The 23885-nt window shown below is 34.4% G+C and overlaps 1 long non-coding RNA gene across 1 annotated transcript in view; it reads right to left on the bottom strand.

Moving 5' to 3' along the window:
- The window catches only part of LOC141522572 (uncharacterized), a 77712-nt gene extending 64848 nt beyond the window's left edge, over nucleotides 1-12864 (bottom strand). Inside the window, exons 1-2 of the long non-coding RNA XR_012478238.1 lie at nucleotides 10098-12864; nucleotides 6502-6588 (exon numbers count right to left, since the gene is read on the bottom strand). This is a non-coding gene — a long non-coding RNA (uncharacterized LOC141522572). The remainder of the gene's footprint in view (nucleotides 1-6501; nucleotides 6589-10097) is intronic.
- Nucleotides 12865-23885: the final 11021 nt, after the last annotated feature.

Genomic DNA, 23885 nt, shown 5'->3' with positions numbered 1-23885 from the left:
ATGATCAACCTTAATGAACTTACTCATTCCATCAGTGGAATGATCAGGGACAATTCAGAGGTTTCTGCGATGGAGAATACCATCTGTATCCAGTGAAAGAAGTGTGGAGTTTTAACAAAGACCAAAGACCTTTAACTTAGAAAAAGAATTATCTTATTATGTGATTTTGCTATTATACTTTATTTTTTTCCACTTAAGAATATGATTTCTCTCTCATCACATTCAACTTAGGTCACTTGTATACCATGGAAACAATATAAAGACTAACAGACTGCCTTCTGTGGAGGGGGGGAGGGAAGTGAGGTCAAGGGAAAAATAGTAAAATTCAAAATAAATAAATTAAATATAAAAAAAGAAATACCCCTTTGGTATGAAAAGAAATTCTCAATTAAATCTATTTAAAGGCATATGAAAAAATGCTCTAAATAATTATTGATTAGAAAAATGCAAATTAAAACAACTCTGAGGGGCGGCTAGGTGGCACAGTGGATAAAGTACTGACCCTGGAATCAGGAGTACCTGAGTTTAAATCCAACCTCAAACACTTAATAATTATCTAGCTATGTGGCCTTGGGCAAGCCACTTAACCCCATTGCCTTGCAAAAAAACCTAAAAGAAAATAAACAACTCTGAGTTAACACCTCACACCTAACAGATTGACCAATATGAGTAAAAAATAAAATAATTAATGCTAGAGGGGGTGTGGGAAAACTGAATACTAATTCATTGTTGGTGGAGTTGTGAACCGAACTAATTTTTCTGGAGAGCAATTTGGAATTATACTCTTTGTTTCAGCAATATCACTTCTAGGCCAAAGAGATCACAAAAAAGAGTAAAAAACTCACACATACAAAAATATTTATAGCAGTTCTTTTTGTGATGGCAAAGAATTGAAAATTGAAGGGATGCCCATCAATTGGGGAATGGCTGAACAAATTACAATATATAAATGTGATGGAACACTATTGCCCTATAAGAAATCATGGGGGGGGGGGGCAGCTAGGTGGCTTAGTGGATAAAGCACCGGCTCCGGAGTTAGGAGTACCTGGGTTCAAATCTGGTCTCAGACACTTAATATTTACCTAGCTGTGTGGCCTTGGGCAAGCCACTTAACCCCATTTGCCTTGCAGGGGGAAAAAAAAAGAAATCATGAGGGAAAGACTTGCATGAACCGATGCTGAGTGAAGTGAGCAGAACCAGAAGAACATAGTAATATAGCAACATGGGGTTAATGACAGACTTAATCATTTCTGCAGTACAATAATCAAAGACAATACTAAAATATGGATGGAGAATACCATTCATATCCAGAGAAAGAAATGTGGAGTTTAAATGTAGATCAAAGATTACTATCTTCACTTTATAAAAACTAATGAATTATTTTTTTCTCTCTAATTTTTTTCTTCTGTATGGATGTGATTCTTCTTTCACAACATGATTAATATGGATTCATGTTTAGTATGTTTATAGACTAGAGCCTATTTTATATTGTTTTCTGTTGGGGGAAGAAGGGGAGAAGCAGAAAAGTGTGAAGAAAAGTGATTAATGAAAACTACCATTACATGTCATTGGAAAAATAATTAAAGCAAGAAATGGTGGGGGGGGGGTAGAAAAAAGAAATATCCATTTGGTAACTGTGAAGAAAATGAATGGAGGAAAGGGGAGAGACAAGAAATAGGAAGATTAAGAAGTTCTTTCTTCCCTACTGAGTTGAGGCTAATTATTGAGAAGAAAGGTATGAACTCTGCTTTTTTTGTGAGAGCTTACTATAACCAGGGAAAAGAAAGACACAAAGGCAATGTCGTTGTCTCATTTTATGTATAAGAAAGCTGAGACTTCGAGAGTCACTAATTTGACAAAGTTTCCTTCAAATCCAGAGCTCTTTCTACTATGACATTTAAAAAGAATTGAAAGACATAATTTCTGGGTAATTGAATAATTTTATTAATAATACTAGCATTTTTATAAAAGGGTAGTCATCTGATCATCTCTCTTAAACCAAAGACCCCTCATGGTGATGGGCTCTCAATTTATTTGACCATCAGAGATTAGATATTCCAGAGGGTAGCAATCAACTCTGATTGGTTACAAGTAATGGGGAAATGAATATTTCAATAAGTGGGTGGGTTATATTACAAAGAGGGACTTGGGGTATAACTTGGGTCACCCAAATCTTGGTCAGAGACATCAATTTCCATATCACCTGTTTGATAAAATGGAGAATCAACACTTCACAGATCTGTCCAAGCAAGCACAATGAGCAGGAATGTACCCATTAGCCCAAACTTATAATTTCTTTTATTGTCTGATTAGAAATTGACCTTAAGATCTCCATCTAAGATTTGTCACACTGGTTGATTTTGGGATAAGGAATTAGAAAATGGGGAAATCATTGGTTTTGATTCAATAATTAATTATTAAATATAAGAGAAATGATGGTTTCTCACACATTAGAGTAGGTGTGTGTGGGTACTGAATTATGATGGATTTTTAAAGCTAGTGAAAAAACATTAAAGGGATGCTACTTCAAAACAAAATATGTGACGCTGAGTGAGATGAGCAGAAACAGAACACTGTTCACCCTAACAGCTACATGGGAGTGATGATCAACTTTAATAGATGTGCTCATACCAACAGGACAACAATCAGGTACAATTTGGGGGTGTCTGTTGATGGAGAATGTCATCTCTATCCTGAGAAAGAATTGAACAAAGACTATTACCTTTAATTTTTTTTTAAAATGTTGTCTTATTATGTAATTCTGCTATATCTCATACTATATGTTTCTTCTTTAAGGATATGTTTTCCTCTCTCATCACATTCAACTTAGATTAATCCATACTGTGGGAATGATGTAAAGACTAGCAAACTGCCTTCTATGGGGGAGGAGGAAGAGAGATTTGGTGGGGGGGACTGTAAAACTCAAAATAAATAAAACCTTTTTTTAAAAAAGTACATCTACTCTCCAAAAAAATGTGGAGAATATTTTAAGAATATCTTAAGAAATAGGGAAGTTTTTTTAAAGGGTTCTTTTTAAAGAATGGAATGATGAAAATGTTATTTAAGGAAGATTAGCCTGTTAGCAAATCCAGTTCAAGATCTCAAGAAAGAGAAATATTGCCCTTTATCATGAAAGAGCTTTGTAGTTAAAAAAAAAAAAAAACTGGGTTCCCTGTTTGGGCCCTTGCATGTGTATGACTTTGAAAAAGTCCCACTTTATTTCTCTAAGCTTTAATTTCATTAACTGTAAAATGAGACCTTTAGACCAAATGACCTCTAGGTCTTAAAAATATATATATAGGATTTTTTGGTAATATACAAGTTGCTATTTGCATGACCAAATAGAATATAAGGATAAATGTGTTAATCAGTTTTGCAAGCTGCACAATTTCTCATCTATTTATTCTAATTTCAGAGAGGGAAAACAACAAAGGGCAAATTCAAGTAGCAGCAATAGTTCTCTAGTGACTACATATCCATGTTTCCACTCATATGCATGCAGAGGTCAAGATGGTCAGACATCCTGCAATAGGCAAGATAGTATTTTTGCTTCCTGCTCCACTTGGAAATGTATGACCAAAGTTCTTCCCAGCCATGTATTGTCCTTTCTTTAACTTCTGTGATTTCTTTACCTCCCTTCTCCAATTCTCTTCTTCAATTTAATAAACATTTGTGAAGTGTCTAGAATTGTGTGCTAAACCCTGGAAATACAAAGTCAAAAATATCCCTTCTCTCTTCCAGTCCAAGTGCCTTCCATTAATAGGAACTTATTTTCTTATTGAGGGAATTAACATATACAGATGTTAAGCAACTAGATGGTGCAGTAGATAGAGCACCAACCCTTCAGGCAGGAGGACCTGAGTTCAAATCTAACCTTAGATGCTATAGTTGTGTGACCCTGGGCAAGTCACTTAAATCCAATTGCCTCTTTAAAAAAATAATAAAAAAGAAAAAATATATACCCAAGTAATTAGAAAATACTTTTTTAAAATCACTGAGAGGATTAGAGAGACTGTTTTTAGGAGATGGCATTTGAACTGAGACGTAGGAGATTCCAAGAGGCAGTGTTAAGGAGGAAAAACATATGTGTGTGGTGGAGAGGAGCCTTCATAAAGGTGAGAGACAAAAATACAGAAAACTCCAAGTGGGTCAGTTCAACTGGAATATAAGGCAGATGAGGGAATAGATGTGAAAAAATGGCCTGGAGACAGATTAGAATGAATTTTTAATTCCAAACAGAGGCAGGCATATTTTATTCTAGAATTATTAAGGAAAACTTCTTAAACAGGAAAGTGATATAGTCATACCTATGCTTTAGAAACATTCATTTATTGGTATGCAGAGCATGAATGGGGAGGGAGAGAATGAAGCAGGGAGGTTCTTCCTAGCATATTCATGACAATGATTCACTATATTGGGAAACATAGATGGAGGTTACCTAAAGAGAAGCAATGTCCAAAAACCAAAATCTTCCTGATGAAAGAGCCCCTGTGTAGGGTAGTGTTCTCCAACCTCAGGAGAATCTCATTCTCCTCTGACTATATGGTCATGTCTAGAAGTTCGCTAGCTTCTGTCCCATGTCTTATGTTGGTGTATCTGAAAGCAGGTCAATTTAGCAAAGTAGTAACTTAAAGTGGGGCTTTACAGAGGAGTCACAGCATCCTTTGGACACCACACTGCCCCTCAGTAGAACTTTACGCATGATGGATAGCCTGTGTGGCCATTTTGCAGCACTAGAGGGAGCAGGAACCTCACCTCTGCTATGGAAATTTCAAGTCATTCAAGTTGATCCAATGAGCACTTCCTTTGGCTTTCTCTGGCCATTGAATATAACAGAGATACAGAATAAAGTCTGGGGGGAAAGGGAAGCAAATCTCTATTCAAACACTTTTTGATGATTTTTAAAGGTTTTGTCATTTGTTGTTAGAAATATCTCAGTCCTCTTCTCAATCTCATTCTTTTTCCTTTTTTCTCCTCCTCCCTAATTCTATAAGCTTTATAATTCTTCTATTTGGATGAAAAGAATTCCCAGTTTTCCTTTGCATTTTTTCTTTTCAAATTTCTTGTTTTTGTTATTGATTTTGTTATTGACATCAGGAAGTGATATCTTGACTTGTAGATGAATTGGATTTCAGTGAGGTAGAGTTGTTCTAAGTGGTCATTCTCACTCTGGAATACTAGATAAGATGTAATCATTGTCAATGTTTGGAAATGAGAATTAAAATTAGTCAAACAAGGGGCACCTCGATATTGCAGTGCTTTGATGACTCAATTTTCACAGCATACTGAGCCTCAATCACTCTGTGGTTACATTTGGAACATAAAATAATTAACAATTTTGCTAAAGACCATTTAGATGTTGTTGAAATCATTTCCTGTGAGAGAATGAGGAAACTTTAGAAGTTTTTTAAATTAATATAACAAGGTTTTAAAACACGGAACAAGGGTCATTATTATAACTAGCAATTTTTGTGCATATGGTGCACAGGAGGGAAATAGGACAGGGAAAGGTTAGAGAGGATGTAGATGTGGAATATCTGGATTTCATTCAAAATGGGAAGAAAGTAGATGTACCAGAAGGAAAATCTATACCACTGAAAAACTAGCTTCCATTTGGAGGAGAGAGGGGCAATGGCTGGCCAGGAGAAGAGAAGTGCTTGCTGGGAAAAGAGAAGCATTCTCTGGGATGGTGCTGTTACCCTACCCAGTTATGACTCTGTTAAGTGGTTTCTTCCCCAGATCTCACTCAGGAGCACGATGAAATACTCTGAGACCTCAAAAATCTGATCTATAATTTTTTTAAAGATATCCCATCCTACAAAAATATGACTTCTCATTTTTTTCTTTGTGATCATCATTATGGTTTTATATCTTGTGAAGGACAATTTCTGAACTCTGAATTTGATGCTAAAGTCTACCATAGAAAATTTTATTAAAAATAATTATAAATCCATCTACAGTATTTCTGCTTAGGAGAAAAAGAATGCACAAAGGCAGAAGTATCAAAGGTGAGACTTGAATTCAGGCTTTCCTAACTTTAGTTGTCAATGCACTATATCACACTACCTCTCAACATTAACATTTGCTCTTTAGAAAAAATAAATTTTCTACAAAAGCAACCAAATACAAATTCCTATCTTCATATCACATCTCCTACTCCCTTCCAAAAGGAAATTTGCTTTAAGGAGGAGGGGAGGATTATATTTTTAAGTCAGAAACCATCATCATTAGGGATGAGTGGATTTATTATTAACCAATGCCAGAAGTTAATTCAATTGTAAACTGCTTCTCCAGGACAAAGTAGCAGAAGTTATCATTTCCCTAAAAGTCAAATCATTTCTGATAGCAATGAAAGTCTGTCACTTTAACTTGAATTGGATTTTAACTAGAGGTTGCATGTTTCCCTTACTAAGTTCTTCCAGATGACATTTACTTTCACAAAATTCATTCATACTTGAGTTCAGTATAAATTAGTGTCAAATAGGTAAACCCAAATCTCACCAGGCCATCTTCTGGAATATTGAGGTCATCAACAGAATTAAATCATCCCAAGAGAAATCTCCCAGAACTTTTGGCAAGCATTGAATCCTAGTTCAACAGGGGGAGATAAAAAGGAGAAATATGGCATTAGAAATATTCTGTAGTATAGAGAAAAGGTCCTTTTGCCAAAAAATTATAGAATAGCATCAGTCATTTTCAGCACATTGCTTTAACCATGTCCAGAGCAATAACTAGGGCAAGACAACTAGGACTTTGCCCTAGGGCACTGAAATTTAGAGGTCACAAAAATTTTAAATAAGGATTGGAAAGATTATGCAATATTAGAATGTGTTGCATTTTTATTGTGACAGCACTTTAACTCCTTCATCAGCACAGAAACTAAATAGCAGAAGTAATCTAAAAAACAGGGAAATTATCAATGACTCATCAATCATCTCATCAATGACTGCACACTAGTTGAGTTTCTCCACAGCCTAGATCATCTTGCTCCTTCCCTGGTGATGGTCTTTTAGCAATATCTTCCTTTTATATCAGATTCTGCCTTGATAGAGTCGTGTCCTAAATATCTTCCACAATGGTCAGTATGCTTGGGTCTTCCCCTTAGGATCAGTATCAGAGTATTCCACACAATTAATGCTGATCACTCAGGGAAAATTTTATGCTTCTTGCCTCAGGATCCAAAATTGCTCCTTTTATCTCTCTACAGGTCTACATTCTCTTAGACATTTCCTTCCATGATAAAAGCTAAATTTTATAGCAGCAGGTTCTTAATAATTTTCAGCCACTAATAAGAAATCTTTACAATTCCACAAAGTGAATTTTCTAACTTGTTTTTAAAGTTACACTCTGATGCTGGCCATCAGATCCTTACCTGATCCATCATCTACTAAAAGTGTTAAGATATTCTACAACTGCTGAAACACAATGCTGGTGAAATGATTTACAGAATAACTTTGGGTCCATCCTGTTCATTATGTTTCAGAGTTCTAAAATACAGATAATTCCAATTAAAGTTATTTATTATTTCTGCAGAAAAAGACAGGATACAGTCAATCATGTTATAAATGGTTGTTTAGCCACCTAAGATAAGAGTAAGCTATTACAATATTATGCTGGGGCTTGATTATAATGGATTAATGGCATTATTGTGAAAGCATGATGGCTGGGGCCATGTTGGCTACATTCAATGAGAAAAAAAGTTTCTCTAAGGTAACCAGATGGAGTATCCAAGCAGTCTGATGTGCTAAATTTTCTTAACTACCCCACTCCAGTTGACACTCAATCTGTTAGGAGTATAACATAATTACTGCCTTTCCCTGATACAGAAGTTGATTAAAGTATTTTTATATTTTCAAATTGCTTAGACTAGTCTCAGCTAGAGAACCAGACCTAGAGTCAGGAAGACTCATCATCCTGAGTTCAAATCTGACCTCATTTACTTGTTAGCTGAGTGATCCTAGGCAAATCACTTAGCTCCATTTGCCTCCAATTCCTTGTCTGTAAAATGAATTGGAGAAGTATGCCTGCCAAAGAAACTCCCAGATGGGATCTGGAAGAGTAAGACATGACTGAAAAATGACTGAACAACAGATCTCAAAATAGCTTCTCTTCACTAGTTTCCTCTATACTTTCCTATGTGAATGGATGCATTCTATTAGTTTCTCATTCTTACTTTTCAATCAATTAAATATTTTCATTGAGAAAGTACAAAGGATCCCTAGAACCCACTTCAAGAAACAGAAGATGAATATTCATCTTAAAAAGGAGATCAACCAAGATTATTTTTGTTGTTTTGTAATCAATATGATGCCTCTAGGCAGTATAGTATTTCATCCCTTGTCACAACTAGAATCATATACTAGTATATACAAATAACCTGCTTGTCCCTTTTATCTGTTTATTATTTCATTGGTCCTCTATATCATATCAGAGACCTACAAAGAGGAAGAGTTGAGCAGGGTAGTAACAGGAGCTGTTCACTCATTCAGGAATAGTGAACAAGCATTTCTTAAGCACCTCCTATATTTGAAAAACTAATTCATTTTGGTGGTTCATTAAATAAGAATAAATCTTTCTAATTTTTTCATTATTGATTAAATTTTAAAACATAACTGGCAAGAAAAAAACTACTTTTAAAAAACAATATGAATTTGGATTGTAAATAAAACTTCAAAAAAGGAAGGTAGTCCTGAATGCAAGGGAAATGAACAATTAAGACATGACAATGGGTGAACAAGTCTTTAGACAATTGGAAAGGATCATAGGACTTTGGGATGAAAGAAAGATGATGCCACATAGAAAGCATCTTGTAAATAGGGGAAAATATCAAATCACAACTCTTGAACTACAATTAAAAAAACAGCTATAATGCACCAGTGAGCTCAGGTTAGCAGTTGTTCATTTAAGTGATGAAGTATTGTCAACTCAGAATATCTTGAAGAGGAAGACACTTGCTTCAATTGTAGAAGGAAGAAAATGGGAAGGGGTCATGTGAGCTCAGAGAGGATGTTACATTCTTCCCACCATTGACCTTGTTATTGGAGAAACCAAACTAGTAGAAAACAATGAATCCAACCAGAAGTTGTAAGAGACAAACACAGACACAGGTGGATACAGAAAGTCAGCAACTTGAGAGAAGATGCACCTTCAAAAAGAGTAAGTAGCCCATTAGCAGATATGAACTCAAGAAAGGATTTCCAATAAACAGGAGTTATAAATTTACCCTTCAGTCACATGTGTTTTCTACAAGTGTCTCATCATCATTGTATTCTAATTTTTACTACACTCTTCGCCTGTTTATATTTGTAGTGAAGTTCATCTCTCACTCTCTCTCCTCCCTCCGCTTTCTCTCTTCCTCTCTGTCTTTATTTCTTTCTCTATCTCTTCTTTTTTTTCACTGTCTCTCTGTCTTTCTTCTTTCTTCTTTTCTTATCATTTCTACTTTAGAACAGTACTGTTCTAACTCTCTCTCTGTGTCTCTATTTCTGTCTCTCTGTCTGTCTCTTTGTCTGTCTCTCTGTCTCTGTCTCTCTGTCTCTCTGTCTCTCTCTCTCTCTCTCTCTCTCTCTCTCTCTCTCTCTCTCTCTCTCTCTCTCTCTCTCTCTCTCTCTCTCTCTCCCCCAGAAAGGGGAATGAATGAATGTTTTGTACCAAATGTTCTTGCTATCCTCAACTTCTCAAATCTAATACAGCCAAGTAACTTGGTGGGGGCTCAGAAACGACTACTAGAAATTCCAGGTTGTCAGGATTACCCAAGATCCCTGAATAAATAATATCCATCTGCTTTGGGGGGAATAAAGACCACAAATGTGAGTGAGAGTTAGAAAAGTAGTAAAGAGAGAAGCACATATTCATTAAAACAATCCTAAATATGAAGATGGTTAATTTTGTCTACCATTCTCCTTCCCACAAAGATGTGTAATAATATGCCCATTACTCTAGGTCAGGAACTTACACTATTCAGTACTTGAAAACTCTTCTGTCTTTGAAATTTTGGACAATTCACAGCATGACCCAGAAAATGAGACTTTTCCAGGCACATGTATAATACGGGGAGCACAGAGACATGTAGAAAAAGACATCTAGAAATAACATACCTCTGAAATCAAAAAGCTCCACCACAAAGTCATCTCATCTAGGTCACTATTCCTTCTCCTCTTGAAGTGAATCAGCTCTGAAAAAGTAGTAGAATGTGTCAACTTCACAAACACTGGTCCAAGAGTACTCTCATTTATATGTCTCACATAAATATCCTAAGAAGGAGAAGAGCCAGTCATCAATATTCCAATTTCCCCCATGGTAAAATTAAGAAATTGGCTTATTAATGTCTAATACCTGATCTCTGGGTATGGGTAATTAATATATTAAACCCTCCTAATGATTTAAAATATTAAATTTAAAAGAGTTTAATTCAGTTGAGTTAATTTAATATCTTATTGGATCTCTCTCATGGATTTGAACATACCTTTTGACTGAGCAGATCCCAATCCATCTATATCTTTTCATCTTGTGAGTCACTTATCCTCTCAAACTCTCATCATAGGCAAACTATAGCAAATCCTTCTGCTATATATACTGACATTACATAGATACCATTGAGGAAAGAAGCCTGTCCATAAATTATTCCTCATTTTCACTCTATGATACTCCTACCTCCATCATGCATTTCTGTGATAATATTCTTTTTACCATTTTTCTCACATGATTTTTCATTAGCAATATGCAGCATATTACTATGCTATTATTATTCATAACCACCATATGACTGTCCACTGTTCTTTGGGTGAATCACAACTTTAGTTCTTTAGAGACTATGATATTATGTGATGAACAGCCACATAGCATCACTGGAAGAATACAGATATTAAAATATAGGCTCTTGTTTCAGATATAAGCTTAAGGTCATTAAAAGCACTACACAATTTGTCCTTCATTCTTGAAGATGACCAAGATCATCAGGGAGATGATAGTATGACAGGCCCAAGAATTGGATTTGAGGGGGGGGGAGGGGTGCTAAGTCATCAGTCTCACTTTCTCCTCCAGAGTCATCTGTGTCCAGGGGCCAGATATGAATCAGGACAACTGGAGATGGGTCTGTATATGAGACAATCAGGGTTAAGTGACTTACCCAAAGTCACACAGTTAGTAAATGTCAAGTATCTGAAGCCAGATTTGAACTCCATCCAAATGTAAACTGTGATTTGGTCAGGGAGCATTTTTCTTAATTTAGTCTTTTCTAGATAGATGAGCAAGCCAAATTTCTTCCAGGCAGTACCAATCAGTTCTATGCAGTTCTTCAATGTTCTAGAACATTTTCAAATAGTACTACCTGGAGAATTTCATCATCTACTGGGAATTCCTCTTCAAATAGGTTGCTGGCCTAAATCACAGTGGTGAATATTCTCTGTTTTATGCCCTGTTGTTATAGAATTATTTATGTTTTTATACATTTTAAGGGAATCTTGAAGGATTTCAGTGTATGAGTGGGAAACATCTTGTTACAAATGACTTTATAAGGCACGATGTTGTTCTACTGAATCAAATGTTTTCCATAATAAACAAAAAAGAAGCATAATTGGAACTTTACTCTTTCAGTAAATAGTGAAATTGTAAATAGGTGGTCCACTGCTGAATGTCATTTACTAAAGCTTATTACCCACTAATAACCTTATCAAATATGTCCCTGATTTATGACTATATGGCTCATAAAGATTTGTATATATGAGAGAGTAAGCCTAAAGGTTAGTGGTTATTAATGTCCTCTCAGTTACTTTTTTTCAGTATTAATAAGGTAACATGCCTTTAGTTTTTTCTCTTCCTTCAAATACTTTGTATATTGATCCCTTAATGACCTTATAAATTTTGTGGCTTGCAAAACAGTGATGATTAAATTGTTCTTGATGGAGAAAGGAGTTTGTTATGGTAATCTTAATAAATTTTTTCCAATTTTCTTCCATTTATTGTTCCCATTCCATTTTTATATTTGAATGTCCTTGGGACAAGTTGGCATAGTCAAGCTTTCTTTACATTGTTTTTACCCTTCATTACCCTCTGCTTTATGAGGTGATGTTGCTCATAATTATCTATCATTTTTCTTCACAAAATTTTAAAATCAAGTCTATAATCTAATCCACTGTTACATTTGGAATCTTATTCTCTCTACTTTGCAATTAAGTTAGCTGACTAAGGTGATTTCTGGTCTTTTTTTGTAGACTTTTATTTTACAAATTAAATTACATTAGTTAAAGATCCACATCTAATTATGATCAATGTCAATCAAATTTATGTTTTCTATTTTTATTATCACTTGTTTACATTGAACATAATATAGCTATTTTGATTGTATATCATATGTTCCTCATTACTTTCTTGTTTCTTTTAATTCCGATTTTAGCTCTTATGAATTGATGATCTAAGTATATAAAGACAACTAATTCCAAAATAACATACTATAATAAGACTTTTCTGTTAAAATATTATCTATTTCTTTTTTAATGTGATTTGGTGTTTGCCATATCCATTATAAAACAATCTATCTCAGAAATAGGACTCATTATATAAATATGTGAGTTTTCTCTATAAATCTAAAAACCTTTGACCTCACAAGCCTTCTTCCTGAACCAAGTTACCCAAATGTTTCTCCAATTCTTATTTTTTCCCCTCTTTTGCATTGAAATCACCATGGAACAATGTGCATGTCAATTTTATTTGGAATATCTTCACAAAATTTCTCTATCTTTTTATCCTTAGGAACAAGTGTTGATGAATAAGCTACAATCATTGGCTTGGTGATCTTTTTTTTTTAGTTTTTTTTTTTTTGCAAGGCAAATGAAGTTAAGTGGCTTGGCCAAGGCCATACAGCTAGGTAATTATTAAGTGTCTGAGGCTGCATTTGAACTCAGGTACTCCTGACTCCAGAGCGGGGGGGGGGGGGGGGGGGGGGGGGGGGGGGGGGGGGGGCTCTATCCACTGCACCACCTAGCTGCCCCTTGGTTGCCTTTTTTGCAAATATTTATGATAACCCAATTGTCAATGAAATAATATTTTTGATGCCTCTTGTCATACATTAAAATCCACTTTACCAAATTCTTTTCCTGAGAGCCAGTTTTTCTATTCAACTGCAACTTTGGGTTTTTGGGTTTGTTTGGTTTTTTTGCAACTTTGGTTTTTATTCTGGCTTTAATTACATCAAGAATATCAGTATTAATGTGAATCAGCTCATCCAGAAATATGTCCACTCATTGGCCATTGGACAAAGTATCACATGCACAATATCAGTGATTAAATTACAGTTAGAAGATGGTTTAAAAATTGCCTCTTTTCCCTATCAATTCTGTCACTTCAGAATTTGAAGTTGATCAGAACTTCAGAATTTTGAAAGAGCCACATACAATTAAGGGTCATTTTGCACTTTGTGTGTGTGTCTGTGTGTGTGTGTGTGTGTGTGTGTGTGTGTGTGTGTGTGTGTGTGAAACAAGCTACTATTGATAAAAAAAATAATCACCAAGACAAAATAATCATGTACTAGTGATAATCCTTTTCATATTTAGGTAGGACATTTCTTAGGAGGGTAAAAAAGACTCATACAGTTGCTGGTACCATTCTTGAAAACGTTATAGTTTCACAGAATCTGTCAAAATTTATTCTTCACTATTATATCCTTTGAAAACTCAGGGTCACCTCCACACTTTGATGAATCATCAGAGTAGAACTTTATGTCCTCCTTAGAGAGAAGGAATATTACATTACATTATAACCCAAATTTAGTTTAGGCATTCCCCAATTATTGGATATCTACTTTGTTCATTGTTATAATAAAAAAAGTGCTGCAGTGAAGATTTTGGTATATGTAAGACATTTCTTACTGCCTTTGAATGCCTTGCTTAGCAGTGGGGTATTTGGGTCAGAGAAAATGTACAATTTAGTCATTATTTTAGCATAATGTCTAATTACTTTCTATAATAGTTAAACTGATTCACAGTTCTTTCAAAAGTAGACTAATGTTCCTGACTTCCCACAGCCCCTACAAAACTGACGGCTTTAATTCTTTATCTTATGTGCCAATTTCCAGAATATAAGGCTAAATGTTCAGAGGTGTTTTTAGTTTGCATTTATCTTATTAATGATTTGGAGCAATTTTTCATATATTTGCTAATATTTTGCAATTCTTGAGAACTGTTTCTTCATGTCTTTGGACCACTTACCCACTAAGAAATAATTCTTGGTTTTACACATTTCTGTTAATTCCCTATATGCCTTGGAAAGCAAACCTAACAGTGATGTTTGATGAAAGCCATTTCCCTTAATCAACACTTGCCTTTTTATCTTGTTTTTTATTTATTTTTATTAAAGATATTATTTGAGTTTTACAATTTTCCCCCAATCTTGCTTCCCTCCCCCCCCCAGAAAGCACTCTGTCAGTCTTTACTTTGTTTCCATGTTGTACCTTGATCCAAATTGAGTGTGATGAGAGAGAAATCATATTCTTAAAGAGAAGAGAAGTCTAAGAGGTAACAAGATCAGACAATAAGATATCTGGCTCCTCATCTGGATACAGATGGTACTCTCCTTTGCAGACAGCCCAAAATTGTTCCCAATTGCTGCACTGATGGAATGAGCAAGTCCTTCAAGGTTGAACATCATTCCCATGTTGCTGTTAGGATGTATCTTGGGTTTTTTTTGTATCCTGGTTGCACAGATTTTGCTTTCTTATGCAAAAGAATTTGGAAATTTTAATTTGTGATTGCCTTCATTCTTTGAGTAAGAATTTTCCCTCTAGCAGAGTTATGGAAAAGATCTCCATTAATTTCCATAATTTTATTTTTATGATGTGACCTTTAATATTTAAGTTGAGTATTGAAGGTTATGTGATTCAGTAGAAAGAGTACTTGGAGTTAGAGTACCTGTGATCATATCCTGCCTCTGTTATTACCTATGTGAGGATAAACAAGACATTCAACCTATCTAAGCCTTGTTTTCCTGATCTATAAAATGAAGGGATTGCACCAGATAACCTCTAAGTTATATTTTCATTATAAATCTATGATCCTACAATCCATTTGACACTTACAGTGATATATGGTATAAGCTTCTGATCTGAACCCAAGTTTACCAAAGTGCTTTCCAACTTTATATAAAAAAGAGAAACAGATAGAGATTTCCTCCTCAAGATGGTGATTTTCTCAGGTTAGTTGAAGACTGGCTAATACAGTTCTATTTTTTCTGATTTTTGCTTATCTACTCTGTCTCACTAATTTTCTTTTCTATTTTTAATTAATTTCAAATAGTTTGGATGATTACTATTTCATAATATAATTTGAAGTCTGATAGTATTTCATTTCTCCAAATGAATTTTAGTTATTATTTTATATGGATCAATGAAACACCCACTTAGTGGTTGAGCAACATAGCAATAAATCTATAAATGAAATCATAATTATATTATAGCAAGTATATCCCAATCATAAGCAAAAAATATCCCATCCAACTAATTACTATTCTTGATGGGGTAATATGGCATAGAAGAGAGTCAACCTTACAACCAGAAAAATCTAACCCTTGAAACATACTAGTAGTATGATCTTTGGCAAATCACTTAATCTCTCAAGGCTTTGGGAGACCCTCTAAGACAATAAATTGAAGCAAATGCACTAAATTAAATTGGTAAAGTAATTTTCCATGTCAGTTCACAACACCAATAGTCACAGATCTCATCTCTATTCCTTTATTTCCATAAAGAATGTCTTATAATTATATTTATATAATCATGACTATGTTTTGGTAGATTGACACCCCAATTTATTCATTTATTACTATTTTAATAGGATTTCTCATTCTAGTATTTCTTTTCTTTTATTTCATTTCATTTCATTTCATTTTGGTTTTTTGCAAGGCAATGGAGTTAAGTGGCTTGCCCAAGGCCACACAGCTAGGTAATTATTAAGTGTCTAAGGTCGGATTTGAACTCAGGTTCTCCTGACTCCAGGACTAGTGCTCTATCCACCCCTTGTCATTGTTTTATAGAAATAGTGATGATTACTTTGAACTTATTTTGCATTTTGCTACTTTAATGAAACTGTCAATTTTAAAAACTAATTTCTTTACTAATCCTCTGGAGTTTTATAAGGAAACTCATTTTACCTGCAAATAGGGATAATTGTACCTTCTGATGGTCATTGTTTTTGCCCAAAATTTATTTCTCTCCCCTTATCACTCTCATTATTATTCCTAAATAATATCAACTGCTGATGGGATGGGGGAGTATCCTTATTTTATTCCTATAATTATTGAGAAAACTTCTAATGTTTCCCCATGGCAAATAATGCTTGCTTTTAGTATTAGATGTATATTTTACCACATTAAAATGATCTTTTTTACTTATGCTTTGTGGAATTTTTAATACATATGAATATTATATTTTGTTGATATTATAATTTGTTGCCCATTTATTGATATAGTAATGTGGTTTAGGGTGTTTGCATTTTAGTATGATTAAGTATAATAATCATTTTTCTTGCAACCCTTGTATAATTTCGGCTTAGTCATAATGAATACTTTTTGTACAATTTTATTCATATTTTTAACCTCAAAATTCATTACTGATATCATTCTATAATATATATATATATATATATATATATTTCCTTTTACAGTTCCATTATAGCTTGTTCAATTTCATTTTCTGGGATTGGGCTAAGATCTTTATTTCATATTCTAATAATTTGAGAGATTTTTATATTTTGTTGATAATCTTTCATTTCTTTAAAACTCTATTTTGTTAGGGTCAGCTAAGTGCTACATTGGATAGAGCACCAGCTATGGAGTCAGGAGTACCTGAGTTCAAATTTGACCTCAGACACTTAATAAAAATTATTACCTAGCTGTGTGGCTTTGGGCAAGCCACTTAACTCCATTACCTTGCAAAAAAACTTAAAATAAATAAGTAAATCTATTTTGCTGACATGCAATTTTGCTTAATAGCTTGTGACATCTTTTCATAAATACTTTAAGGAACACAGAATAAACAGAAACATATGCACCCTAGGAAAACTGCTTTAAGAAAGCACTCCTTTCTTACCTTACAGGATCTGACCTAATCTTACATACTCCTCAGGGACAATAGCTACCTTCTATTAACATTAGTTTTGCAAATGGACTAACCTGCCTTTAAACCTTTTCTATAAACCTTTTTAATTATTAGCCAAAATAAGATTGTAGGCCTAGAAATAAGATCATATGTGGGGAGGATTTAAGAGAAGTGTAACAAAAGAAAACATACCTCCTCACTTTGACTGGAATATAGGCCAATTTCTAAGATCTCCCCTCACATCAAAGAGGGGTGATAGTCTGTATACTCTGTGCCTTTTTTCTTGCTTACTGACTCCCCATTTTGTAATTCCTTTAGCTTCATTCATTGTTATGTATCTTGGACAGCTCTAAAAATGCTAAAGCAATACTGAAGATTCTCAAAATATGAGTAAAAGTAATAACTAGATGGTAACAATGGACAAGGGATGACAACTTCTGGTCCATCACTTGGAAAAGCATGGAACAATGGGAAGAGACAAATGAATACAGCTTTATTCTTGATGAGGCCAGGAAATCTGGAGAATAGGTCTAGATCATGTCTGTGATGTCCATGTAGTACAGGAGCAAAAGGTCCCAGAGAGTAAGCTCTTTTTAAGGTGTCTTTTCTTAGACTGCAGAACAGGAGGCAGAGCTATTGAGTTCTAATTTATTTATTTTATTTTTAATTTATTGAATAAAAAGAGCATTTCCATAACACAGTATAATAAAAAGATGAACATGAAGATGCAAATCTTATCATGTCCAATTTTATATCCTTTTAAAATATATAATAGTTATATAAATTTCTGTTTTCTTTTTATCCTTCTCCCTTCAATGGATACCACTAGACAGAAATAGATATAGACATGTGTGTATGTGTATAATTATTCTAAATATATTTCTATTTATCATTTCTTTCTTTGGATAAAGATAGACTCTTTCTTCATATGTCCTTTATTGTTAATTTTAATATTGATAATAGTCAAAATGATTTATTCAGTCAGCCATTCTTAAAACAATATTACTATTACTGTGTATGATATTGTTCTGCTCATTTCACTCTTCATTAATTTGTGCAAATTTCCCATGTTTTTCTAAGACCATTGAGTTCATCATTTCTTATAACCCAGTAGTATTCCATCACAATCATATAGCTGAAGTTGTCTAGTCATTCCCCAATTGATAGGCATCCCTGCACTTTCCATTTCTTTGCTACCACAAAGAGAACTGCTGTAAACATATTAGAACTTAGAGGTTCTTTTCCTTTTCCCCTAAACAGTTTTGGAAGACCTTTTTCAGTTTGAGTCTCATTACTGTGGATGAAATCACAAAATTGGTGGTGAGCAGTATCTGGGATAAATGCCTCTGGAACAATTGATCATCATTCTTTCCTTTTGATGGATCTAATCTTCCAGTTAGAAGTTGTAACAGAAGGATATCAGGCAGTCAAAATAGAGCATTTGACACCTGTTGAAGAGACTGCATACATTTATTAGCGCCTGAGCATGATTAATGCAAGGGTCATATGTAAATTGGGGCTCTGTTTGGTACAAGATGCCAAGAGAGACTCATATGGTGTTGGGTAATGCTTCCTGTTCAGAGCATTCCCCATACACATGGAGGAAATGAAAGCATAAGATCACTTAAGTCCATCCTCAGCACAAAATTTAACTCCCTTATTCTTAAGAATTCCATCTTACCATTCTACTGACCCTGCAGACTCAGGGTTTTGTAGGCAGCAAGAATGCTGTCGAATCTGCAAGGTATTGCAATTTCTCTGACAATTTGTTCTATTAAATGGTTGCCTCTGTGGTACTGGTGAACAGGAGGAATGCCAAATAAGTGAGTAAATTCCTTGAAAAGCCTTGTAGTAACTTTAATTATATCAGCTTTCTTTCATGGGAAAGTTTCCATTCATCCTAAATAATAGGAAACCATTTCAAACAAATTTAGAGGAACATCTAGCATTAGAAAAAATCAGTCCACATGTTTGCAAAAAATCCTCCTGAAGTTACTTTTGATGGTCTTTGAATCTATTTCATTGGTAGGGCAGCTGAATATTATCTGGGGCTTAAAAAAAGAAATTTATGGCAACTATAGTTCTCTCTATGTTCTAGCCATAATCACAAACACCCCTATCCTCTTTGTTTATCATGCACATAATTTGTAAAGTATAATTCTGAAGGAAGGATGAGGTAAACGTGCCCTGGAATCAGGACAGGATTTAAGGATCTAATTTTTTTCTTGGGGAAATATTTATCATGGCACAATATTCTTTTAATGGAGTACATACCATTCCATGCATTAATATCTTTAAGCATAGGTGATCACTTAAATCTTGGTCCCTACAACAAATAAAAAAAGATCAACTCTTATGAGAAAGTTATTTCACTTCTGTGTTCTCACACCATGGATTTAGGAATACAGAGTGACACTGCATGTCATAAAGGTAGAAAGTGACTGAAGCAGATTGGCAATGTTGTAAATAGAAAACTCAACTTGAAATTAAGGAAATCTGAGTCTAAACCCTCCTTCTGCCTTCTACCTTCCCTGATTTCCTTCAGGTCTCAGCTAGAATTCCACCTTAAGCAACAAGCCTTTCCCAATCCCCCTTAATTCTAGTAGCTTCCCTTTGAGGTTATCTCCAATTTGTCCTGTCTATATATCTTGTTTGTGCATAGTTTTTGACAAGTTGTGACTTCCACTAGTCTGTGATTTTCTTTAAAGCAGGGACTGTTCTTTACCTACAGGTACTGTCTGGATCCCTAGTCAGTCAATATGTATGTATGTATGTGTGTATGTATTTATTTTTTCTTTTAGGTTTTTGCAAGGCAAATGGGGTTAAGTGGCTAGGTACTTAGCTAGGTAATTATTAAGTGTCTGAGACCGTATTTGAACTCAGGTACTCCTGACTCCAGGGCCAGTGCTCTATCCACTGTGCAACCTAGCTGTCCCCAATATGTATTTATTAAGCAACCACTAAGCACTGGGATACAAAGAAAAGTCAGTCCCTAAGATCAAAGAGCTTACATTATAATAGAGTAATTTTTGTCCTTCATTCTCAAAGACCATGATAACAGGGAAGTGATGCCATGACAAATACATGAATTGGATTTGAGTGAGAGGATGCTGTACTAAGTCATCAACCTCACTTTTTCCTCTGAGTCATCTGGTCCAGTGGCCAAATGGGAATTAGATAGTTCTGGATGTAAGGTAATCAGGGTTAAGTGACTTGACAAAGGTCACTCAGCTACTCAATTTTTGAGGCTGGATTCAAATTCCCATCCTCCTGATTCCAAGGTCAGTGCTGTACCCTCAATTTGGCTGTGTGACTTTAGGCAAGTCACTTAACCCTGTTGTAATATGCAAACAACTATGTGTAAGCAAGACATATATGGGATAGAGTAGACAACTAATAACTACTTATTGATTTTGTTTCATTTCTGTTTCCCAGGATTGTTTTGAGAATAAAATAATAGAAGGGAAGTATTTAGTAACTTAAAGTTAGATTTATCTGTGTTAGCTATAAGCATTAGCAATATCATCATCAACATCATCATCATCATCATCATCATCATCATCATCATCATCATCATTATAATATAACATTGGTTTGTCAGATATGAGTCTGAAAGTTGCTGATTGACTTCCCATAAAGCATGTTGAAGCAATACTTTCTCAGTTCTTGATCCAACTTTTCTGGAGAGCAATTTGAAACTATGCCCAAAGAGCAATAAAACTATGAGCATCCTTTGATTCAGCAAAACCACAACTAGGTCTGTATCACAAATAGATCATGAAAAATAGTAAAAACCCATGTGTACAAAAATATTTACAGTTGCTCTTGTAATGGCCAAGAATTGCAAATTAAGGGAATATATATCAATTAGGAAATGACTGAACAAATTGTGGTATATGAATATAATGGAGAACTATTATTCTCTAAGAAATCCTGAAGGGCAGGATATCAGGAAAAGCCTGGAAAGACTAGCATGAACTGATGCTGAGTGAAGTGAACAGAAGTGAGAAGAACATTATACACAATAACAGCAACATTGTGAGATGATAAACTATGTTGGATTTGCTTATCCCAGGAGTACAATAATAAAAGTTCTAAAAGTCTTGTGATGGAAAATACCATGCATATTTAAAGAAGGAACTTTAAAGTTTGAATGCTGATCAAAGCTTACTATTTTTAATTTTATTAATTTGTTTCATGTTTTAGGGTTTTCCCTCTTGCTTTTTATCCTTTTTGTTCTGAATCTTCTTTCATAACATAATTAATATGAAAATATCTAACATAGTTATACATGTATCACTTCTATTGATTGTCTCTGTCAGGGGCAGAGTGGAGGGAAGACAGGAAGGGAGAAAAATGTGAAACTCAAAACTTTACAAAGAAATGATTGTTGTAAACTATCTTTGCATGTAGTTAGAAAAAAAAAATAATTATATGGCCAAAAGAAAAAAATAGAATGCTTCCAAATTTTTTTCTCAGTTTTGATTGCTCTTAAGAAAAGGACAGAAAGTTTAAAACACCTATTTTTTTAACTTCATATTAAATAGGGGTATAAAAGCCAGGTCCCATGATCTAACAGCTTTCCCATTCAGTGGGAAGAAGCAAAACAATGGGGAAATGGAGTAAAATGATCATGTCACTGATTTCACAGGATTGTTTAATCCAATTTCTAAAATTCTCTATCCACCTGGCAATAACTTAACCTTGGGAAGCGCTACACTGTGGGAGCTGCAAACATGCTTGGCAGATAGCTGACAAGTCAGTAAAAAGATATTTACAAGGATCAAAGTTAAAAACACAAATAATAAACCAAATTTTACAGTCCCAAGTTATTTCACATAATAAAACTCACTGCTAACAATTTAAAGTAGGCTATAGTTATTGTTTTAATATTAATAGTGCAAGGAATTGGAATTGTTTTACAACTCCAACACAATACATAATAGAACACTGAAAACTTCTTTCATTCCTATTGAGCTAATACAAGGTATTTTAAATGCTTTTGACATATTTTCCTTCAGTGTTTTATCACCACTCACCATTTCATATTACATACAACATGCCAAAGTTATTATTTCATTATTTCACCTTGTTTCTCAGCATTATATGACCAGAAGATGACATTCTGTCTTCAAGGAACTTATATTCTATTCAGAGGAAACAACGTGTATATACATAGAAAATAAAAACTGGCTTGATTTGGAAGGAATGCAGTAGAAGTTGGAGGGGAACAGGAAAGGTTTTATTGTGTACCAAGTCTTTTTCACCATTTTTCTGTGTATGCCATCACAGACCCCTTTGCCTTTTGGGGGATGATGTTTTTTACAGACCTTAAGGAATTTCTCAGATATAGCTCTTATTTGCAAGATAAATAATGAACTGATTCAAAATTATAAATGGGAGCCACTTGTCAATCAATAAATGGTGAAAAGTAGTTCTCAAAGGAAGCAATCCAATATATCTATAACCATAAGATTAAAAAAAGTTCTAAACCATTAAATAGTTCAAAGAAATACTAAATTTCATTTAGAGGTATAATAAAGATGTCATTTTTATTTCATTCAATTACATGAATTCCCTGAAATCTGTCTCTGGGGAATCTTGGAACCCAAGTCAAGTACATTTTTATATAGGATCCCTTTTTAAAAAAGTTTTACTTGAGCAGAGTTTTTAAGGAAACCAGGAATTCTAAGAAAGAGAAATGAAGTAGAAGCGCATTCCAGACACAGATTATAGTAGGTTCAAAGCCAAAGTAAAAGGACGTAGAGTAGTGTCATGTGAGGAAACAGTGTGGGAAGGGAAATAATATAAATATGGTTGATAAAGCAGATTGGGGCCAGGATGTAAAGGACTTTAAAAACTAAAAAGAGACATCATGCAACATTTAATCCTAGAGCCAACAGGGGCTTGTTGAAATTTGCTAGGTAGATGAAGCAACATGGTCAGACCTGTACTTCAGGAAAATCATTTTGACAGTTATATAGAGGTTGAATTGAAATGGGCAGGGACTTGGGAAAGGGCGACCAATTAGGCAGTTTTTGCAATAGTTCAGGTAAGAATGTTATGAGGACCTGAACTGGAGGATTGATTGTATGAGTAGAGAAAAGGGGATAGATATGAGACATTGCTGATAACTAAATTTGACAGCTACTTGGATATGTGGGGTGAAGATGAATAGGGAGTCAAGAATAACTCTGAGGTTACAAATCTCAGTGGATAGAAGTAGGGAAGTTTGAAAATTGGAGAGGTAAGAAGTTAGGGAAAAGATAAGGAGTTCTGCTTTGGAAATATTGGGTTGCAGATGTCTTTGGGACATCTATTTTGAAATAAACAATTGTAAGTTTCTAATGCTAACTCCTCCAGAGTATGACCAGAGCTCAGGAAAGAGTTTTTTTCATCTTACGTCTCAATCTTCCCAAATGGAAGATAAAGTTATCTTTATTCAACTTCATTTAGGTTTAGTAGGAAAGATTAAAAATGCAGTCAAATTTTACCATTGTACGCTTCAATAATATTTAAATATATGTGCCAATGCCTGGCACATAGTAAGCATTACATAAATACTAGCTGATATTTTTTTGGTTGATTGATTGATATCATCCAGAAACCATTTAATAGATCTGTACTTAGTTGCAAAGGACAATTTGTTTCTCACAGTTCTATTCTTATATTGACATAGGAGACTGTGTTCACAGTTTGATAAAGTTAATGTTAATTAGATTTCAATATAATTTCATATTAGAGTTCAATATTAGAGTTCAAATAGCCGAAGCAATAAATGCAGTTTGGTGGTCATATA

The sequence above is a fragment of the Macrotis lagotis genome, chromosome 4, assembly GCF_037893015.1.
Source record: "Macrotis lagotis isolate mMagLag1 chromosome 4, bilby.v1.9.chrom.fasta, whole genome shotgun sequence".
NCBI classification, from domain to species: Eukaryota; Metazoa; Chordata; class Mammalia; order Peramelemorphia; family Peramelidae; genus Macrotis; species Macrotis lagotis.
The sequence above is the reverse complement of the archived record's forward strand: the minus strand, read 5'-3'. Positions and strand labels throughout refer to the sequence as shown.